Raw genomic sequence first — 19231 nt, forward strand, 5'->3', positions numbered from 1 at the left:
AAAGACAAGCAGCAAAACTTCTTGTGATTTTACTTCTTTTGCCCTAAAAATTACTCTCGCCTAGGAAGTGGATGACGTCCGCATTTCCTTTCCCTGGGAAGCAGTCCTGCATGGCTGGGGAGCCCCGGCAGGAAAGGCGTCGTGGGCAGGAAGGTCTCGTTCAGGGGCTGCCGTCAGGCACTGGGGCACTTCCCACCTCCTTTCCCGTCCTTCGCTGAAAATATGAGGAGGGCGCAGGACTCCAGCAGACCAGCTCTGGTGCATGAGAGGGAAGAGCCATCCAGTATGTTTTTATCTAATGTATTTATTTCCCAGTAAACTAACTCAGTGGATCAAATACAAAATGGCATTCAAGCATACTCAGAGGTCACCTAATTCTGATTTCACTGAAGGCAGCGGGAGTTTTGCCACTGATTTTACTGGAGCAGAGGGATGCAAATGCTGCAGGAATTTGAAATCCTTCCCACACAGTGTTATTTTCTAACCCTTTCTACTGTGGGCTGCAATTCAACAGCCAAATAAAAGACCTGAGAGAGAGCAAGAAGACCTTACAAACACCTTGGATCCAGAGAAGTAGCAACATGCCAGGTGATATAACTAAGATTCCCTTCCAGGCCCAGACACTTCTCTAGCTCTACTCAAAGCAACTTCACTAATGACCAAAGGAGCTTGGTCTCTGTGTTGAGACATACTTTAAAATAAGGAAGGACTAGTTTAAAGCTGATCTTCTTACATTCATATGTTTTCCCCATTCATCCAGCCTTTTAATACAACAAATGGCAACTCTAGGCTGGTCGAAATGCAAACATACTTAATCCAAATATGCATCACTCAATCCATGCCTTTTCTACTCTGTCATGTGGAAAATACCAAGTCAATGTGTGGAGATCTAATGTGACATGTACACCTACCTACTGGAAAGTGGGTTGAGACCACCTTGATTATTTTGCTCAATTTACTTGATTCAACTATTGTAAAACTTTCCATTTATTTCTGACTGGATTTTAACTGGCAATTTTATTTACGCATGAAAGGAATACTAATGCAAACCAGGAATTTTTAAGTCTCAGAAAAAAACACAGACAGAAGTACCATGGATTGAATGTAGAAATAGGATGGACAAAAGATTTAGTAAGGATTTGTCAAGGACAGGTCATGCCAAAATAAGGCAATTTGCTTTAAAGAGAAGGAAATAGGTTAATTATTTATTTCAATAGATTTGTAGATAGGAGAGAAGCAATATCTCTTTATATTGACAAGATCTTGCAACCATCACACATGATATCCTCATGCAGGCTATATAAGTATAGTAAATCAAGAGAAGCAAAAAAATCATTGGAAAACCATCCAGAGAGCAGTTATCTGTGGTTTATGATAAGAAGAGAAAGACGAATGGAATGAATATTTAGAAGGGCCTGAGTCTCTTCCTATTCAAAATTTTCATAAGTAACTTCAACAATGCAGTAAAGGTTATGCTCAGCACTTCTCATTCTGCAGACCATCTATTAGGAAGGGTAGCAAGTACTTTGGTGAACAGGATTAGAATTCAAAAAGATCTTGATAAATCAGCATAATAGTTTGAAAAAAAAATCGGTTCAAGAAGGAGGAATGTGAGGTTCCACAGTTAGGTATGCGACACATAAAGGCTTATAGTATGCAATGAGTCAATGTTGTCAAGCTGTTATGAAAAATAGTAAAGAGTATGCTGAGATGTGCATGTCTATTCTACAGAACAGATGACAAACTCCTGTTCTTCTGAGTCACTGGAGACCTGGTGGGAAAGAAGAGAAAATAGAGGCAGAAGGGGAGAGAAAAGTGCTTTTAGAGTATTACAGATGGGTAGAAGGAAAAGAGAAGAAACACAGTAAAACAAGTTTCAAGAGAAAATTAAGCAAGAAAGAAAATAGTGTTCCTTGCAAAGTAGACAGAAGCAGAAAGATTTGTGGCAATGTATAGATGACTTGACTACAGGTTTTTCGGTGAAGCGTGATGTGACATTTTGCGATCTCCACCTGCCTTGTGAGGATGTCAGAGGAGCCTCCATTAGTGTGCTCAGAGCCAGATATGTGTATTGACTTTGATGGAATAACAATGGAAAGGCTGTCAGGGAGAGGAAAGCCCAACAGAGAAGAAATTATCTCGATTTTGCTGGTGTCACTTTTCAACAGAGATTTACTAGAAATACATTCATCTCTCTAAGATATGGGAGAACATATTTTTTATAAGAGGAGGAGGACATGTTTCTGTCACATTTCTCTTTTTGGAAAGCAAGTCGACTTTAAAACAAAAAGTCAAAGAAATAAAAAGAAGCCTAACTCTTCAAAATGAAGAGGTAGAACTAAGCTTTGTGGCTACTCCGAGATGTGCCAGATACCCTAGATTGCTGCCACAGAGGCATTAGAAGAGAGAATGCATACCATGGGACTCGTGATATCCTGTCTGAAAAGTAAAAGACCTTCAAAACTTTAGTACCTGACCATTGCATTGGCATGCAATTTCCATACCCAAGTAAAGCCTGGTAGCAAAGATAAATGTGTCTCTAACAGAAGGAGAGGCAGGGAAGTCTTAATAGTGGAGGATTTCCTGGAAGACTTCAGTAATTCCCCCAGAGATAAAGGAAAATATACATTGATCATTCTTTCTTTGTAGGAAAGAAAGTACTTAGAGTATTCCCAGACAGTCACTGTCTTGATATAGTTGACATTTCCATTTTTTTCAGTATACTGCAGTCACAAAGACAAAACAAAAAAGAGACACAAACCAAAAAAAAAAAAAATCCAGTTTTCTAATCGGACAAGAATGTGTAAACATAAACAGGGTTGGTGGAAAGTTCAGTAAGTCCCATTTATAATTACAGGGAGCCATTAAGTCCTTTGCATCAAGACAGGCTGCATAAGTCGTAAGCCCATGTATAACAGTCATCCCAAGCATGCTACAGTTATTGGTTCTAAGAAGATCTTTATTTGATGTTGGGACCTTGGTCAGGGTGTATCTTTCCATGACTGTCCTGTCCTTTACATCTTAAGATGTCTTCATGTGACAGTACTCCCAAATTCCTAGACAACAAGGAAAAGGAGTGGATGTAAACAATGAAGTCTTTCAAGCTAGTCAGCTTCCCTTGGGCTTTCTTTTTTTCCCCACTGCAAACCCTTTGATTCTGGCTGCCTTGACTGCCTTGACTATCCTTTGAGCATTTCCCACAGATGAAGAAACAAAAGCAAAGACCACCCTGATTTGGATTTTCCACTATTGCAGCCCACAGTGGCATGAGGCTGCTGGACAAAAGCAGTTGTGCTGCCGGGCACGGCAGTGCTGGCTGGCCAAGCCCAGGTGCCCCAGTGCCAGGCCTGGGCACAGACCTACCTGCAGCTCAGCTCAGGCAAGGAGCAGGGCAAAAACCAGAGCTTGTTCAGTGCTCCTGGGGAAATGGGCAGAGGGTGCATGGGGAAGGCCCAAGGAGGCTGCTAGGGGCAAGTAAGGCTCCTTGATGCACTCAGGGCCCTGACACTTCCTTCCGTTGGACTGGAGAGGTGGCAACGGTAGTTACCCGAAGGAGCTGCACTGTTATCTCTGCTGACCAAGAAAACATGAAATTAGGGGGAGAGAGATGAGAATCCCTGCCAGGTATTATAACTAGATCCTTAAAAATACTTAGCAAGATTGACTGTGTCAAAATTAAAATACTTTTAAAGTAATGGATTTTCCATGCCCCCCCATTCTAGCTCTACATCAGCTGTGAATTCAGTAGCCAGTAAGATCGTACTTGTGCTCCTTGCTTCACCTTGCTGTGTGCAGCTGCCTGACACACACCCCTGCGTTCCTGCTCTTTCCATGGAGCATGTTCTTGCACACGGTCATTTGGAAAACTGTACCCAGCAGATGGAGTATGGTAAGGCGGATGAGCTGTTTCTGTGTGGGTGCAACTGCCATGTCCCCAAAGAAATGGTGAATAACTTGTCCCGTGCAATGCAATCTGTATGTTCTGTTTAATTTTATTTCTCCTCTGCTCAAGTCCACAGAATTGTTGGTGTTCATAAGATTCAGTTTTAGCTGTTATACAGGCACATCTACAAGAACATTAGGAAAATAATTATGCAGTGGAATATGCATGCACCAATTATCCTATCTTGTCCTATTCAGACAGGTCCCATCCTAGCCTACTGCAAGCCACTAGCAAATTCCTGTGAGTCTTAGAGCCTTTTACACTGCAGGGGCTTGAGTTTAACCTAAATTCTGCATGTTCATTAAAGAAATCCCCCAAACGAGAAATGGAGGCTGCTTAGAATAACCTTTATTTTGCTGAGTTTATTTTTAATGAGATTTAAGAAACTTAGGAACATAGGTACTTTCTGCAGATTTTTGCCCTACTTTCCTACTTCTAATTGGCAGAAGCAATATTTGTTGTAGATGCTAACCTCCTTGATATTTAGACTGCATCTAGATTCATAATTTGCTTAGTTTTTGTTCTTTAATTTTCAGTTTAGTGGATTCTCTCAAGGAATATGCCCAGGACTTGACTGAGAGATTTTGTTTCAGAAAGGCATTCAAGCTGTCAATTCATATTTAGGATTTGGATCCAACTTACAAATCTGGACTTACAATTTCACATCATCGAAGAACATAAGTAGTACCACTCAAATCACTGACATGCAGGGGACTATTTGCATGCCGAAAGTTACACACATTTGAGAGCTTTTCTGGACTGGGCCTAATTCAGAAAGCCTGAGTGATAAGATAGAACTCAAATCCTGCTGTGCGACAATGTGCTGAAAGGCAACACACCACTGCCTACCAGAGATTCAATGACATTTCACCTCATTCTGAAACGTCGTCTCTTGACTTTCAACCTCATGAATTTAAATCATGGCTCTTATGTACACACTGGAAAACAAATAAACATTTATATACTTACATTCTTTATAGTGATCCTTTAGTCTTATATGTAGGCTGACAAAATGCAGTCTTCTGTGTGTTGCTTTTTAAATGTCTACACACTTAAATATCTACACGTTATTTGTTAATTCTCAGTTCCAATTCGACAGGGTTTGAGAAGCCACAGGTAATTTTGGATGAAGTCCAGGGTTGCTGGCAGGGAATGAGACAACTCTACAGCCCTCTGTTCAGCCTCGAGGTTCCTCGGGACCTTTTGCAGAAATGGAATATATTTCATTGCAGTCAGTACTTGTTTGATGTGACTAAGAGTTAGCAAACACCTTTTTTTTGCTGCTGTATTAATGGATGTCCCAGCTTATGGTTCAGTATATGCTGTCAGAAGGAATTGCCTCTCACCAGGCCTAATATAATTGAAAGGTACCGGCAGGAGCTGGGACTGCACATGCCAAAGTACATTTTGACGTGCAAACAAGGCCCATTGGCATAGGGATTATCAGTGGGGAAGTGACGTCTGGGGTCATGGCTCAGTCTCCAGGGCAATAGCTGAGTTTATTTTTAATGAGGTTTAAGAAACCGCACTTGAGCCAGCCCCACAGGCCTGGTGACAGTGGATATTCAACTGATATTTTGCTTTAATATCCCTACATAAGTGACCAGGCATACATCACACTAAATCACAATAAATCATAATTAAGTTTCAAGAAGTCATAGGTCAGACGAGCCTGGCACTGCCTGCCTGGCTGCTGAGGATCAGCCTCTGCCCTCGCCCCTTGCACCAAAGGGCACGTCACTCCCCCCGACACCTCCCACCTCGTAAGGGCACTCCTCATCTTTCAGCCACAGAGATGTCGTGGCCTTAAAGCAGAGAAACTATCTCATCCACACAAGCCTGTTTCAGATCTTCATCTTGGAAAATCCCTTTGGCCCTCTCTATGTTCTCTGTATATGCTCCTACCAAGCTGCCCTGCAGCAAAGCTGTTGTGATAAAGATTGATTTAGGGTGGTAATTTTATTGTAAAGGGTATAATGAGTAATGCTTATTGCATCATATTCCTTCTCTTCTGAATATTTTTTGTAGGTGCTCTTTTACTTGGAAAGCTCATGGCCTTGGATGCACCAGAATTTTCTAGATACTTAAGCCATCCATTTTTAGGATTGAAGAATGGAGGGATACTTGTGAAGCTGTATTATCTGGGGAGATAATCCTTGCCACTCCTCCTTGCCACTGTGCAGCTTTACATTTTTTCTTTGTAGGATTCACATTAGGGCCCTTCAGAGGACTGGAGAGTGATTGATGGGCGGCAAAATGATGAAGAAAAAGAGGCGCAACATCACAGCAGATCAGTTATAACTAGATTATTCTGCCTCTCGCAGTGTGAGAGGACTACAGAGCACTCAGAGAAGTTACTACACTGATTTTGTGCGTATGAACTGTATTTTGCCTATAGCAAGCAGAATGCAGGAGGCTGTAAAGGTAGTTCAGACTCAACCATCTGGAGCATGTACAGGTAACAGCAAAGCTATACCAGGTGTCACTGGGCAGTGCGGTTGCCATGGCCACCGAGGGGTTCACACTGCTGCAAAGTGCATTCAGCTTCCTCTTCTGATGCCTCCACAGGGCACCACTATGATTCTCATTTGTTCCTGTTCTGAAACCCATCCCCGTGATCAAGGTGTTTTCATACAAATAGTCCAGGCTTTCAGCTTATTGACACAGAGGACATTTGCTTTATTTTACCATATACTCAGTTCAATTCTCAGTTTTGGTGGGATTTTCTGATTGAGCAAAGGATAGTCAAGGTTATTCATCTCTGGAAGGAGACAGCAGAGACATCCAAGGTTAGACCAGGAACTGTGTAGGCCCCCCAAGATCTTATTCATAAGAAGGAAGGTTTCCAGCTTCACATTCCTCCCTTTGCCATTCTGGTGGATGCAGCCTTACAGTTCCTAACAGCCAAAGATGACTACTAATGGCAACTACTATAAGCAAGTTTTGTGCTGACCCATGGGTTCTTTTGACAAAATATAGATATGTCCAGCATAGACATCCACTCTGGAGTAATCTCTTTTTAGCCCATGAATAGGTATTCAGTGTGTGATTCATTTCCTCCTGAAGTAGACGCTGGAAATAGCTCAGACGAGTCGTGCCCTTAAAGGTGTCTACATCCCTCTGCTTATCATAAGGAAAGCCTGGGATGAGTGGCTCAGATGTAGACATCTGCTCCTGAGATGTCTAAAACAGGTGAGACAGTTACTTCCTCATGCATGCATTTCTCAGGCCCTGAAATCTGAGATCTGTTTTGCTCACCCACCCATCCCATCCCATCCCATCCCATCCCATCCCTACAGAAAGTAGTCATGATTTGAAACAAACCTGAGTCCAGGGAGAGCCTTTGTCTGCCAAACAACTACTCTGTGGTTTATGCTTTCTTATTCGTATTAGTAAATTCTGGTCCAGAAAGCATGAATTAGACTCCTTGAGAAATGCTTAATTTTACCTCCCCCTCCCTCCTCCCAACCCTGGTAAGTTAAAATAGTTAAATGTTTTGGGTCTGGTTGCATGCATTGTTTATCCATACTTGCTCTTGCTTCTATGTTTAACAGAGGAAATAACTTGCTACAATGAAGTATCACTACATGCTGGTAACATCAGATAAGCAAAGCTGGACAAAAATGTTTTCTTTGGCAACTTTCCATTTTCTTTCATTTGGCTAGAGTACCCGCTTTACTTCCGGAAATGTGAAGGCCCCGGTTCTGCTTGATGGCAACACAAAGAGTTTCACAGTTTTCCTTGTAAAAGTCCATGTCAGACAAGGCGAACAATCCTGTCATTCCTTTCCCTAGTGCACAATTGGGCTGATAAGCATCGAGCTGTACGTATCAAAAAACACAGGGAATGTCATTTGCTTTAGTTTTCTGCCCTTCCAGAATAATTTGTCTTTGTAATCTGCTTATCTGCTACTATCGGAAGCTGCACAATACTATAGCTATATATATTTAAAATTTAATACAGGGGAGGAAAAAGGGAGTGCGCCTGGAAGGAGCACTTTTAGGGTGGAGGCAGCCTCCGTGTGAATGGCGGGAGGAGCCGAGCGGCTCCGTGGCGACTGGGTTATGTCAGAGAAGCCCCCCATGCCCAGCAGGTAGCGGGATGGGGGCACCCACTCCCCTCTCTAATTTACATTTTGCACCGAATGCAAAGCTTCGACCTCGTGAGCACTTCTCTGCCTGAAGCCTAAGAGTGGCATTACCTTCCTGAGAGCCGGGGGCGCTAGCAGAGCTGCTGGCATGGCACATGTCCCCCTGCCACCAAACACCCTGAAAAGCTCTGGCTGGCCTTGCTACAGCCTGCTGCAGCTGCACAATTAGGGCCGCTCCATTTCTGACAGTGTGACTATCTTGTGCAGCACACATGCAGCGACTCCAGCGCTTTCAGGATACTGTAAACGGGATTTAGTGGGCTTCACCCCCAAGCGGGCATCCTCTATTCATTGACTGCACTTAAGAGCTGATCTCCACACAAGTGATGCACATACCTAAGATTTCTAGTTTTGACACAGTTGCCAGTTGTATGGAAATCTGAGCGATGTTTCTAGGCAGAAAATGCATCTGGCAAAGTAAGCCATGCTGTGAGAACTTTTCTTGCAGGGTACGTACAGACTCAAAGTCTTAAATAGGCTGGATTTATTTGTTGATTTTTTTTCCTACCCTTCCCTCTCTCAATAAAAACATTTATATAATAAAAATATTTCTAGAACACAATGTATAAACAATAGACACTTAATGATGATAAAAATAAGAACTGGAAAATTTTCTTAAGAAACAGCTGAACTTAATTTTCTAGCCAGCTGATAACTGAAGGTTGTTTTTCAGATATTAAGGTGTTTTCACAGATATTTCACTTGTGATCAGTTTGACTTACTCTGGAATATTTTGTTTAATCCTGGCTCCTTAAAAGGATACTTGAAATTTTTCTTAGCTAAAACCAACGTATAATTTCTGGGACTTAAAATTTGAATTCCTGGTTAAATAGCTAAGAAGCAAAATATAATTTTATGCAATTCATGCCTTTTTCACCCAGTGCAGTTGTTGCCAAACCGTAGATGAAAGTAAACTGATTATAAACAGGAGGGAAACCACTGGCTAACCAGATGACTGGGTTTCCTTTGGAGGGAGTCAATACAAGTCACTTATGAGTAAATCCAGCAAAGAATCTGCAGTAGAGTCCACTGTCTGGTGTTAGGCTGGGTCCTACATACAATATGTGGAGAATGTCTTTACATTGCGTAGTCTTTGCATAAAATATTGAAATGAGGCTAACATACAAGATCCCCTACACCCTGCTGAGTGTCCTGCCTGTATGTTACGTTATCACAGTAGCTTCCTCCATCGCCTCCTGAGCTGGCAATAATTTGCTGCTCAGTCGCATTGCTTATAGGAATTGAGGGTGCGCTCCCTGGGTACGAGGGGTCAGCATCCCAGCTGAGGAAAGCCCCAAATCTGTGTCCTGCTGGTAGAGATGTATTACCCTGCCCTTGGCACCTCTCTGTAAGAGGGGGGTGCTGCCTCTCCAGAAAGACCTGTTTGACCTTCGTTTTTTTAAGGGGTGCTGCTGTATTTTGCATGGAGCTCTGGTCTGCCAAATTTGGGTGCGTGTGTGAGAAGCATGTCTTCCCAGCTGTCTCTTCACAGGTGACCCTGGTCCTGTCAGCTCCTCACCTAGGGAGCCTCACCCTGAAATGTAATGGTGCCCAAGGCATTTAGGTACTTCTAAGCTTACAATGCAGTTGAACTGAGTCTTTTGGACTATTATTTTTGGAAACAGGTACCTAAATTGCCACCTAATCTAGCTTTAAACTATTACATCTTTTTCTGGTTCTAGTCCCTTAAGCCCGAGAAGAGCTTTAATTAGAATGGCCTGAGTATAATTCACCTCCGATGGTTTCTCAGCCATGTACTTTCCCCTTCCTATGGTAGAGCTGACACAGCTTGTTCAAAAATATGCGGCTTTTTGAAGCCAATCAGACCTTCATTTTTCAGTTGATGTTCTGATACAGCCTAAGATGGAGAAAATAAGCTCTCTCTCTCAGATTGAAAGCAAACATTAATTCTCTCCTTTTATTTGTATGCTATTCTACCTCTGATTTTTCCCTCTCCACCACACAAATTTTGGGATCCAGTCAAACACTGAAAAGGTGGTACTGCAGATGACACATAAAACTTGGACTTAAAAAAAGAAAGTCAACTTCTGCTCTTCCTGGGTTTTATGTTGAACTTCCTCATCTTGGGGCTTCAGCCTTCTAGTCTGTAAACAGGAATAATACTTTCCTGTCTCAGAGGAGTACTGTAAGCAGCTTAACCGATTCATGTTTTTACAGTGCTGGGATATGGCAATATACGTAGATATGCAGATACATATATGTGCATATTTGTATATATCTATGAATGGAGGTACAAAGACCTTTTATATTTTTGTGCATGCCTGCTGTTTTTTTACTCTCTCTATATCACTATCTTTATAAAACACAAAGCTTTCTTACAAACAAGCAAGGCTCAATATGTCTAACTGAAGATCAGCTTACACCTGAATGAAATACTGCGTTTTCTTGACATATACTTCATGCCTGTGTCAAGTGCCAATGTTAGAAAGTTTTGGTATTTGAAAAACATAGCAGAACACAGGCTCAAAACAATCTTTCATCAGCAATGTGTTATCACATTACCATATCTTTTAGAGCGCTCTAAAATACAGACGAGTTGAAAAATGAAGCAATATTTCACCTAGATAATTCCCCCCCTCCCTAATTTTCCTGGTTTAAATAATATGTTACTGAACTATGATTTTTTGAATTTAAACAAGAATAAATCTTATTTTATTTCAGTTGCTAGTACTCTCAGAAAAAGTTCGTACCAGCTCCACCAGCTCTTTGTTAAGCTCTACCAGCTCTTTGTTAAGTAGTCTCCCACATCAAAGCCCCACATCAGTACCACCTATTGTCCCTAGGACTTGTAAGCCAATCTGGAGAGCTTAGACCTTGTGTTCTAATTGCTCTTTGTTTTTGAAGGCATTTTCCTTTCTTCCATGTTTGGGAGACACAAATTTCATGGCAATCAATCACAGGCTGATCAACAACATTACATCTGGAAAGTACTTTCCTCAATGATCACAGTTTTGTGTTATGGCATGCTAACTCTCAGCCTTGACGTAACCTCCACTTCCACGTTTCTTTGTCTATCACATAGACATTAAAAGGCCTCCTTCACTTCCCATTTTCTCCCAAAATGGGCATCTAGAACTTCCCTTCTGGAAATAACCAAAATAAAACTCAGTACTCTTGCTTCATTTAGCCTGCAGAAATCTTCATTTTATTATTTTTAATATAATTATGCAAACTGGCATTTGGATGAAGATGTCAGCACATCAGAGATTCATTCTCCATTCAAAAAGTAAATCTAAACTGGTTATTTTAATACATACCTTCACATGAACTTTCAGAAATTGACTTTTCAGCTTCTCAGCTTTGTCCATGTCTTGTCCTGCTCTGGTACAATCTCCATTTCCATTACCTCTTCCCCATCTTTCACACATGATGGAGATTATAGCATCCCACTGACAAACCTTGCTAGAGCAAGTGGCTAATCAGTAAAAGACTACAGAAAGCCCCACTTTCCTTTTGCAACGTGGACCTAGTGAAACTCTGCTGCAAAAAAAATGTGTCCTTTGAACACAAAATAATAAATATTTAGTCCAGATGAAAAATATCTGCTCTATCATATTTAGCGAATATATTTTCAGCCCCTGAATCTGTATGTGTATATATATACACACACATGTAAACAGGGGCAGGAGAGGGTGCACACATTATGGAAAGCAGCAACATACTTCTGTTTAAAGCTCTTCAGATTTGTGGAATTTTATTTATCTTACCCCTTTTGTTTGGCTTTTAATTAGGGACAAAAAAAGAATGGATACACTTGGCTTCAGAGAGGAGATAGCTACTTCCTGCTGCTAATAGGAAAAAGGTGAGTGACAAAAACAAAGCGTTGCTGTACTGAGCAGCACAAGAGCTTACTGGCTTTGTATCAGCTTTTTCACTTGCTTAAAATAAAACACACCCACAGGCAGAATGTTAATTGTGGTAAAAGGTTAAAATGCTTTTTCTTACTTTGCCAATCTTCAACAACTATGTTGTTCTGGTAAACAATTTAAAGATGTGATTAAATGACTCCTATTTTGTTATATTAAAGCTGGCATTAAAGCAGACAAACTATCAACTACATTTCTATTCTGCTGTTATTCAGCTCCTTTCTGTGTGGTTTAACAGCTGGAAAAGAGAAGAAGGCAGCTGTAGGTTACCAGGCAACTCTCCCCAACCACCAGGGCTTGCTCTGAGGACCAGAGTTTGGGAAGTGCAGTGCAGCGACAGCTCTGCTCTGCTCTCCTAAAGTCAATGGGTGCTATGCAGAGGCTGTTTCAGTGTGGGGCTCCTTCAAGAGCGCCAAACATTTGCAAGAGCTACGCTGGATGGAAATTGTGGCTTCGTTTCTCATCATCCCATTACACTGCATTATAGCTGGCAGATTAGCCACTGACTTCCAATAAGCCATCACTCTTCTGTATACAAGCAATTTTTAAATTATGCATTTATTGCTTTGAGTTAATGAGCACAATAAAGAATGCATCATGCTCTTCTGATAAGAAGCCTGTTTCAAAGGCAGTAATGGAAATGTCAGTCCATTCTCTCATGCGTCTGAGAAACAATTTACATAATCTCTTACAGAGTCCTGTCACTAATCTAGTGATAATGCTATCCCTGGTGCAATTCTGTAGGAAATAACACACTGCACAGGCTTATATTTCTTCTTACTATTTTGCTGCAATACTCTTTTGCTCCTCATGACACCCTTGATTATTTTTATGTATTTATTCTAGTTTTTATTCAAGCAACTAAAAACTTCTAGAAAATGAATACACGTGGAATGCATGGGAATAAAACCCACTATGACCTCATGCAGGACATAATATATGAATATACAGCTGGCCTTACAAAGTACAAACCACATCCACTAGCAATATTGATGAAATACCTTACATCAGTGAAAAGTTCATTCATATTCAGAGAGTCTGGCTTGGCATTCAGCCTTTACAGCTTGTTGAACTCTTGTCCTCTGCACAAGTCAGAAACGGGCTCCATATGTTTATACTGCTTTCTCTTGACTCTTTCCTAGCAATCTGGCATGTTGGGTAGTTGCTTCATCACCAAGATGCCCTCTGTTTTACCTCAGCACACTCTCCCTGGGATGAGGATGGTGGGGATGAAGGACCAGCTCCTTCCCTACTGGAGCAATGCTTCAGCAAGCGGTGTAGAGGAAGGAGTCCAGCGAACCCCTCTGCAGATAAGCCTTCAGCAGGCAAATGGACAGGGCTGAAGATAAATTGTGCCCCTTAATAGGTTATTCCTTTGGTCATTCAGTCCAGCATATATTTGGCTGTCCAGGCATCACTAGCATGTGTGGGAAAAGGACCATTTCTCCCTTCCTCCCCAGCCCTTGCAGCATAATGCATCACCGTCAGAAAATGTGTTTTGGATCCTCATTAGAGGCAGATCCTAGCTGAGGAGTTTTTGAGTGTGTCTGTGTGTATGTGTAAATTGCATCTGAGAGATAAATAACCTTTCTCCCACATCTCCCTCCATGCATCCAGCTCCATTTCTTTAGTCAGGTCTTTTTCTCTCAAGTCTGCATTTGCTTAGTTTTCTCATCCACCTCTTCCTCTACTAAAATTGTGTATATTTTGGAAATTAACCCTTTTCTTTTTGAGTCAATATGTTAGCTGCTCGGAAGAGTTAAGTGATATAATAGGAACTCTTCTGTGTTTGTTTTTATTAGAAAATGTTTAATTTGAACATATTGGATAAGAGGAACTTTATGACATTAGGGTTATAGGAGATGTCTTCATGAAATTTCACATCCTCCCACAAAAACATTGGTCTAATCTAAACAAAGACAGACGTTTGAGTGGTTTGAGGAAGGATTTATGTCTGGAAGATGGGAGGAAGGAGCAATTTTTCGTATTTATCCAGGGATCTCGAGTTCGCCTGAATGAAGGTGTGGGTTCTAATTGTTTTTAGTCCACGGTTCTCCCTCATCTATGTGACAGATCCTTTTTCCTGCACCATTCTCATTCTACATCAACCTGTATGTTTAAACTAAGTTTCACACATGAATAAGATCTTTCACCTGAGCCACATGACCATCTATTGTTATGCTGAGTGCCATGAAATCTTCTTAGAAGGCTTGTATCCTATTTTTCTTACTCTTTCAGCTTTCTTTTCTCATAAATGCAAATACTTAACACTTTTGATTGAATGTGATTCATTTTACACCCTGACATTAAGAGAAGCTGACATGTTTCAAACTCTATTGTTTTCAAAGAGGAAAGCGTGTGTTGTGCAAAAAGTCTCAATTCATCTGCCTCAGCAGTTGCCTCATATTCCTTTGCCCCTTTATGAGAAGGTCCAGCCTGATCCACCACAGGAGGTTCCCAAGCAGTGGGGGTCAGGAGTGTACCGCTACCACAAGAGATTCCTATTTTGCAACCTGGGTTCAATTTGTGTTCGATGTCAAGAAAAAATCTTAAATTTCTAGAGTGGGAACCCTTACCTGCTTTTTCTGGTTGACTTAGGTCTATCAGGGGAAGCTCCACATACTGCCCCAGGACCTCCATCATCTTTGAGAGAAGCAGAAATGCAAATCCTCAGCTCATCTTCAATTTCACACTATTTTAGTAACAATTTTGTGTATTTCCTTTCCATACAATCGAATATACAATTTCTTTTTCTGTGTCAAGAAAGTAGGCTACTTGGAGTGTTGTTTTTTAATGTAAATTACATGTCAGGGACCTCCTAGAATTATTTATTGTTTGTCTGCCTACAGTGATTCCATTTTCACTTATCTAATTACCTGGCGCCCTTGTCTCTCTGCTCACACATGGCTGAAAATTAACATATTCTTTCAACCTCTGCAGAACGTTAACACTCAATAGCAATATAAAGATATATGATAATTTAATGAGGGTGTGATGGGTGCTTTGTCCTCACGCAAGAAATTTATTATGCCTTCTCTCATAAAATACCGTAGAATGTTCTTACTTATAACTGGATAACGTACATGCAAAGGCAGGTGGGTGGTAAAGGAACGTGGCTTTGTTGACACTTGGTCTAGCCAAAGCAGTTAATTCCCTAATTTGATGTTTGGATCCCAGGGATCCAAGAGTTCTCTTCCAGAATGGAGGAAATGAGAATTCTTCTTTTGAAAGGCAGTAAGAAGTAAAAAGCAGAATGTACCATGTAAGGACCTGTTCCAATTTCTCTTGCCTATTCACAACCTCTTGTTGCCGTGAACAATACAACAGCTTCATTGTGCTTCCTGTCTCCTGGGCTCTTGGTGCTAACTGGATCACAGTGAGTCAGAGCATGCGGAAGAGGGATCTTTGGGTCCCACATCCCGACCCAATGCCTCCTGTGATCTACAGCGGTATGTAACAACCAGGGAGCTATAATATATCATAGGTTGATGCAAGAGATTTGGCGCTTTTGCTCCATGCCGTTTAGCAGTAGGCGCCACTCATGTACAACCATGCTGCCTTCCGTCCAGGAGCGTGCACATTTCCTCACTTGCAGTAGAGGGAGTGCCACTGCTGAGATTAATATTTGGTTTTGCAAGTGCCTAAAGACATTTTTGGATGTCACTCACAATTTTGGCCTCTAATAAAAGGAAATCCCATTGAGTTGGAACCAAGACAGACACAGAGGGAAGACAACAGTTTAGAGCTTCCTGTCCTTGAAAACTCCGGTTTATTTCCTGGCATCAGGCTATGAATTGTAGTTCACACAACTAAGCAGCAAGTTCCAGATCTTGATGTGCTAAGCATACTTGGCATATTCCCAGCCTGCAGTGCATTCAGGTCAAGGAACATGGAATTAACTTTCTTACTCTCATAAGGATTTGCTAGTTAAGTATGTTGTCTTCCTCAACCATTTAATTTTGAAATACTCTGATGTAATCCTCCCTCTTTGTAGAATACAGAAAACATAGAAATATCATCTTTGGAGTAGTGCTGAAGGAAAAAGAACAAGAAATGAACATGAACATGGAATAAGCATGTGAAATACTCACTCTCTAAAGCCTGATATACTTTGACAATGTGGGAAAATCCATAGGACATACATCTAACTGTTGTTCCTTGAGGTCAAGCTAACACGTTACATGAACAAGGTGGTCCATCACAAGTGAACGAAATCTCCCTGTAGTGACCCAGTTGAGGGAATGATGTACACTGGGATGAGAGGAAATGCTGGGAAATTCCTTCCTCCTCTCCATATCTCACTCTGCATCTTTGAAGTCATGAAGCACTGGTTTCTGATGGCCTGCTTACTCAGGACATTTTACAATTTCGTTCTACGTCTTCATACTTACAAATGTTACTAGTTGTGGGAACCTAATGAACTGTGTTCACTTTTACTTCATTCCACTAATACTCTGTAGCAATGACCTCTGTACCCAGCTATATGCTATGCATTGCTTTTCACTAAAAGGGAAATGATACCTTGTTTTTTGTTTTGGAACTAGGTAAGGGAGAGGGACTGACTGATACTTTTCAGCATTTGGAATGGCTGGCTCAAGGTCTCTTATCTGACTAAACCGTTTTTGATTTTTAAGTATTTATGTAGCATCTCCTTGTGGTATTTTTTATTGCTTTTCCCCCAAATTATGTTTTGCTGCATATTTCTTATTGCTGTCTAGTAACCAATGGATTCTGATCCTTTAAACTGAGATTTACAGCTAGAAATCCCTTACTTAGGTAACACTACTTTAAAGTCAAAAGAGGGGCTAAAATAGGACATGCTGAAAGTGTAAGTATTTTACATACTGTTGTTTTGACACAGGAAACCCACCACTGGATTACAAAATGAGCAGCAGTTTACAGAAGAACCCACAAGAACCTGTGTTGTTCAGCACATTCATAAAATATATGGCGAAGTTTAATGCCATGGTGACTGTTTGCAAAAAATTCCTCTGAATAGTCAAATCTTAAACTGACAATCAAGAGTTTGAGAAGACTCTTAGAGAAAGGTAATACTTTGCTGCTGGTTTAGTGAGCTGAATTGGATTGCTGAGAGATGAGGTGAGTGACAAAACTGTATGGAGGGAGGAGAGAAAACTGTGCATCCAGGGAAGTGGGGAAAGGATAGAGGGAAGGAAGACCTGGATGACCTCTTCTGGTAGCAAGAAGCTGTTAGATTAGCTCAGCAATTTCACTTACTAGCACTTCTAAAGTGACAGTGTGATAAAATGACAAACAAAATTTAATACTGATACATGCAAGGTAGGGCAGCCAAGGAAGGCAACCCTTACCGTATGTATCCACTACTGAAAAAGCAGCTCCTCTCAGGAAAGAGGTCTCAGCTCTTTTGTTATAGCTCTTTGAAAATACCAGGTCAGGAAGTAAAAAGAAACAAATGCAATGTTTGGAAATATTTAAAAAAAAAAAAAAAAGGAGAGAAAGAGAGACAAAACCACCACAGTGTTTAAATACAGCAAACCCACATCTTGATTATTGCATGTAGTTTTGGTCACTTCAACTGAAAAAGAATATAAATAGAAAAGATACAGAGAATGATGAAAACAAAGATAGGGAACGGCTTCTGTATGAGAAGAGGTACAGGCTGCCGTTCCACAGCAACCCGTGTACTCACTGCCACAATCCCACTCCTCGTCTTGTGTTTCTTTGACCTTTCTCTGAGATGTTTCAGCACAGTAACCTGGCAGAAAATACACACGCACTAAGGAAGTGAAGAGTTTTCTGCCAAGCAAGTGAGCTGGAATGGCTCAGCATGGTGCCAGCAAGTGCTGCAGCAAGCTCAAGGGGAAGGACAGGCCCCACAGCCGACAGAGGTGGAGCTGCAACTTCCCAAGCAATTTCAGCCAGGTCAGCTGCTGAAGTTAGCAGGCCAGTGGGCCTCACTTCTCCCTGGCTCCTCACTGCCACCTCTGAATGCCCTCTGCCTTTTGGTGTCTGTGCCGCTGTGCAGCAGCTCAGCTAGGGAGCTGTTCTGAATTGAAACTAATCTTTTCTGCTGGGTTACTCCCATCAGGTTCACCGCCAACACAAGGAAGGGGACATGACAAGGGAACGGGAACAAACAACAGGGACTGGTGGGATTGCTTCTTTAGAGGGCAATGGCAGCTCAGAGTGTTTTTGAAGCTGTGGCCCAAATAGACCAGAGCTTAGGAATAGCTTAGGAAAAGAGATGGCTCAGAAGGTATGACAAAGGTCTACAAAATGGCATGGAGAAGACAAATAGGGTATGACAACTCACTGCTTCTTAGAAGACAGAAACTCAGGATATCCTTCCTATAAAATTACTAGGCATTGGGTTTAAAACTGGAAGGAAAAAGTTCCTGCCTAGACTTTGCACACATTCTGGACCTCACTGCCACACCTGGAGACCAGGAGTACAAGTAGTTCAAAATGACAAATTCATGGATGAGTGGTACACTGTGGCATGAGAGCAGGTAGCATTTTTATCCGAGGGCGCTCCACCATTGCACTTCAGAAGCTGAATACAGAAAGAAAAGACCCCCTTATACTGTTTTATATGCTCTTGTATCCCTTACCTACCTGTCTGCTGTCAGCCATGGCCAAACACAGAAGCTCGGTCTAGGAACATCTGGTTTTGAACCAGTGGGCTGCTTCTTATGTTTTCCTGTAAATTACATGAATTATACATAATATAATATACTATTTACATTAGTTACATACATAGTAACTTATTGTTGTTACACAAAGCCTGTACTAGACATATAAAATGTAAATACTAAAAAAAAAAAAAAGGCAATACTAAAATTATATTAGACAACTTGTTTTTACATAAGCTATGCCATTACAGGTATCTTGAAGAACAGCTTTGATATTACCCAAGTTACCTGTCACATTTACCCCCTGCAGGGTGATCTACAGACAACAGATGTGGCTTTGAGCTGGTGGCAATAACGAGACTGAAGGCAGCTCAGAGCTTTGCCCCTGCTGCTCTGCGCTACAGCTGGCAGGTTTCCTACATCGGACATATCTTGTGTCACCAAGGATATGGACAAGGGACACTGCAGAACGGCATGTGGCTTACTGGTATAAACCATATCCTCTCCCTTCCTTAAGAGCTTACCCTAAAACACTACTATAGACTGAAATGTTAGTTGTGAAGAAAACATGCATGCAGGGGGGGAGAATTCAAGTCCCTCATTTTAGGCAGCAGCGAGCTGGGTCGGATGCCAGCCT

The 19231-nt window shown here is 41.4% G+C and overlaps 1 long non-coding RNA gene across 1 annotated transcript; it reads right to left on the bottom strand.

Moving 5' to 3' along the window:
- Positions 1–15958: 15958 nt before the first annotated feature.
- Positions 15959–18666, bottom strand: LOC135329947 (uncharacterized). The gene is made up of 2 exons (XR_010391630.1): positions 18578–18666; positions 15959–16012 (listed from the first exon to the last, which is right to left on the bottom strand). It is a non-coding gene; the product is annotated as an uncharacterized LOC135329947 (long non-coding RNA).
- Between the last annotated feature and the right edge of the window lie 565 nt (positions 18667–19231).

The sequence above is a fragment of the Dromaius novaehollandiae genome, chromosome 1, assembly GCF_036370855.1.
Source record: "Dromaius novaehollandiae isolate bDroNov1 chromosome 1, bDroNov1.hap1, whole genome shotgun sequence".
NCBI lineage: Eukaryota > Metazoa > Chordata > Aves > Casuariiformes > Dromaiidae > Dromaius > Dromaius novaehollandiae.